Source organism: Echinops telfairi, unplaced genomic scaffold (genome assembly GCF_000313985.2).
Source record: "Echinops telfairi isolate 266 unplaced genomic scaffold, ASM31398v2 ScPeMD7_23;HRSCAF=83, whole genome shotgun sequence".
In the NCBI taxonomy this organism is placed as follows: domain Eukaryota; kingdom Metazoa; phylum Chordata; class Mammalia; order Afrosoricida; family Tenrecidae; genus Echinops; species Echinops telfairi.
The window spans coordinates 7,991,397-7,996,026 of NW_022103920.1; positions in this window are offsets into that span (position 1 = coordinate 7,991,397).

The following is a 4,630-nucleotide window of genomic DNA, read 5'->3' on the forward strand; positions in this document are numbered from 1 at the left end:
GGCACAGTACTGCGCTGATGGGCTCAGATACAAGAACAAGTGTGAGGATGACGCAGGACCGGGCAGTGTTTAGTTCCGTTGGACATAGGGTCACTAGGAGGCAGAACCTACTGGATGGCAGCTAACAACAAAATAACAACAGATTCGCATAAAGTTAAATCCAGAAGCTGTAAGCAGAAGACCGGACCTTTCGGTGTCTTGGAACTCAATGAGAAACTGAAGGAGGGAGTGCTGCAGAACGTTTGAGGCAATGCTTCAACCTGGCCTGTTACTTCTGTTGCTAAAGAGTCTTAAGGTTCTGAGATGCTTAAGTAAAGACAATATGGGACCTAAAACCAAAGCAACATATATTCTACTCTGTAAAAGCAGAAAGACAATGCCGACAATACAACTCAGGGAGTTTCGACACAGAGAGGGCAGAGGCTCAGACTCAAAAAAATTCCCAGCTCTGCCAGAGAGACAGAGGACCCCAAATGACCCAAGTCCTTGACACCCGGGAAGGTACAGAGGCAAATTCACCTTTGGGTCCTTTCATTGTTGCCAAGCAGTGTAGAAAAGCACCTGTCGTGTGCTCTGATAGAAGTGAACATAAGGAGTTTTATAATAAAGTAGAGAGATCAGAAAATTAGGAGACACACCTGGGTAGTGGACTACGGTGTTCCAAATTTCAAAAAGTGGGTGGAGTAAACAACTGTAGACTCACAGATATGAGCAGGATATATGACAAATCGTTACAAGGGGGTTGTTAAACTACAATATTCCTGAACAGTAGAACTTCTATTTCTAACCTCCTGGAGCTTCATGATCGTGGAATATTCTGGGGCTGTGACAGGCACTGATTTATAATTAGTGACCCTTTTACAAGAAAGTGGAGATACCTTTTCAGAGTAGCAGAAGTAGATATTTTAAGCCTAGCTGTAGTTTGATTCAAAATAGAATTTAATTTAGATCTGGGCATCCTTTTTAGTCAACCAAATGCCTCCGTTTGGAGGCTCACTTACTCAGAAGTATAGAATCTCTGTAAATATATTCATCAAAATATAGATGATAATTACTTACAATCCTTGGATCATACAGCCTGGTCTATTTCTTCCATGTGGACTTATCAGACATCTTACAAAGAGGGAATGGTATTAGAGTTTAATTTCTGAGCACTTGGTTTGCAGAAGGCTATAGATGACAGTACGTTTATAATGAGTTACACGCTGGGAAATCCCCAAAGGGAATTCTACACTGCCCTAAAGGCTCATGATGAGTAGGAAATAGCTCAATGGCAGTGAGTTTGAGTTTATGGGTGACAGTGAAAGCCCAAAATGCATTTCCATGGTCCCCCTGTGGATCCAGCCTCCAGTGAATTCTCTCTGACTATAGACTAGGAACGTGAATAGCCTTGCTATCAGACAGTGTATGTTGGAAAGTGGATTATTGCAGACATAGTAAAGTTAAATTTAACACTTTATCATTTGATCTTCTTTTTGATCCATTTTAAATATGTTCCAGTTTTTAATATTTTCTACTTTCTTTTCCATTGAGGTTTTTCTCGGTTTTATTTTGTTATGGTTGTTATGCTGCTTTGTATGTTCTTGTATGTAGAAGAAATCCAGGCTAGGTGAATCTATTAAAGACAGTCAACGGATTTATAGTGTCTTAGGGGGAGGGCTGGGGGAAGTTCGTGAAAGCAGAAAGCTAATAATAATGAGTACAAGAGAGAAGAAAATGTTCTAAAATGGATTGTGGTCATGATTGCACGACTCTTTTGAATACAATTGTACTATTGAATTCTATGACATGGGAATTATAAGTCAATAAAACTGCTTAAACAATGGGTGATTAAAAAACAGCAAACCAACAGGAAAAATGACAAAAGACATTTCACACATTAGAAAACCTGTTAAATTTCATTCATAATCATGTGAATGCAGATTAAAACTGAATATACAACTTTCACTTTTCAAATTAGCAAAAATCTTTACGTTTCACAAGGCCCTGTATTTGCAAAGATGAGGGGAAATCGATGCTTCCAAACATTGTCAGTTTTATTTCAAGATGTAGACGCCTTGTGAACAACCTTTTAGCAAGATCCTCACAGAGCAAATTTCAGCCTTCTGCAGGGTACTGTAGCTTTTGTACATTCAGCTTCCCCATTCTATCCGTTTTTTACCTCACATATTTTGATGCACTTGTGGGGGAGTAAAATTTCTTAATATGGCTCTTCCACCCAAGTCTCAAGGAGACCTGGGGGGCATAGTGATAACTTATTCAGGTGCTATCCACAAAGCCAGCAGTTCAGAACCACCAGGCACTTCACATCGGCATCAACCGATGGCAGTGAGCTTTTTTTTTTTTTAATCCCATCAAATGATGGGTGCGACTATGCAAACAGGACTTTGGTAAATTTTTGTTATCCATTCCCCAGCTGTAAGTATGGGCCATCTTCGGAGCAGCAGTAGAGAAGAGAGAAATCCCCAGGACCATTCAGGTCTCTGTCTGAAGCAGTGGAGGCCGCCACGACCAGATGCATCCCAGCCCACAGGCATGGAGACTCAAAGAAGCAGCACCAGGACTATGGGGTACCTTCTTATCTGGCCTGAGACCATGGAACTGTGGGACAGGATGACAGGTGAGCTGGCTTTCTGTCGCATGGAAGAAAAGGCCAAGGGACTAAGTGGCTGAGAGACTAAGAATCAGCAAGAGACTTGGCTGCTGGCTGAGGAGCCCCGTGACTGTACCCTTACTGCTAGCCTATTCACTTTCCTAATAAAAACACTGGGCATTTTCCATTGCCGCATAGGCCTGGCAAGGTTGGACACTGAATAAGGAAGGGTGAAGAAGAATCAATGCATTCGAATTGTGCTGGAGAGAAATACTGAAAGGACCGTGGGCTGCTGACAGCACAACCACATTTGTTTTGCAAGAAGTGTGGCCAGGGTACTTGTTAGAGGGAAGGGTGGCAAGGCTTTCTCTTCCATGCTTTGGACGTGTGGTCAGGAGGGGCTCGTCCCTGGAGAAGGACATCATGCTTGGTCAAGCGGCGGGGCAGCGTGAGAGAGGCAGGCCCTCGAGGAGATGGACGGACACAGAGGCTGCAGCCATGGGCTCAGGCACGGGAGCACTTGTGAGGACGGCACAGGGCTGTGTGGGGTTTCCTGTCGTGTGTAGGGTCGCTCTGGATCGGAACCTACTCTACTGCAAAGAATTATTGAACACTGGACAGATGTAGAGAGGCATGGCAAAGAAGGATGGACCATGGAGTCTTGTCCGACCCCTGCCTCCTGACAGGAGGTCAGATATGTCCACCTCTACTGCCATTTATTATAGCACTTTCTAACAGTACTATGCCACTTCTTGGATTTTGAAAGCAGGATTACTATGAGTTGGAATCGGCCCAATGGAAGTGAGGTGGGTTTGTTACTTTTGTCTAATAGAATATTCCCAATTCCCTACAATATTGCTGTCGCTCAGCCAAAAGGTAGAAGCATCTAATATGCAAAACTAAAGAGTAGGTGTCTGGCTTTGTAGCCCCAAGAGAACGATCAGTGGCCCAAATAACGTTTCTTGTTCAATGAATGCAAAGTAGTTTTGCATCTCTGTTGAGACTTACTTGATCATGTTCTCTTGAGAAGTATATTACTGAATCTCCAGATATTCAGGGATTCTTTTCCAACTCTCTTCTCAGTCATGGTTTCTCGTTCAATTCCAGTGTGGTCTGATAACGTGGTACATTGCATGTATCTTGGGGCCCAGAATGCGGTCTTTCGTTGTGAATGCTCCAAGCTGCGCAGGAGAGGAATATGTATCTGCTCTTGTTGGATGAACTCTTCTATAAATGTCAATTAGGCCCAGGTGATTGATGGTCTGTTCAGTTCAACAATAGCCTTACTGACTTTCTGCCTGCACGATCTGCCAATTATTGATAGTTAAGGGTTGAAGTCTCCAACTATAATACTCCATTTGTCCGTTTCTCTCTGCAGTTCTATCAGTTTTTGCCTCACATATTTCGATGTTTTGTTTTTAGGTGCATACACATTAAGGTTTGCTATGTCTTCTTGGAGAATCAATCCTTTTATCGTTATGTAATGTCTATCTTTATCCCTAATACTTTTCCTTGTTTTGATGGAAAATAATGCAGCCATCCCAGCTTTCTTTGTTTAGTGTTAGCATTGTATATATTTCTCCACTTCTTTACTTTTAAACTATCTGTGCCTTTAAAATTAAATGGTTAAAATGGATTTTACATACACAAAATATAGTTGGGATTTGTGTTTTTTAAACCTGTTCTATCAACTCTGTCTTTTAATTGATAACTTTTCATTGGTATTAAAAGACAATCCATTGATAATAATAACTGAGTAGAGTTGACAGTATATATTGACAGTATATACTTACCACACATCTAATTCAAATTCACTTTCTAATAATATTATGCAACTTCATGGGTTTTGAAAATAGGGTCACTATGGTCAAAAGAGACTCAGTGGCAGTGACATTTTATTTTTTTCCTGCTTTTTTTCTGGGAATAGAATATTCCCAAATCCTTATAATATTGTTGTCACTATGCCCGGCTATCAAAAGATATAGCGTCTGGGGTCTTAAAAGCTTGAAGGTAAACAAGCGGCCATCTAGCTCAGAA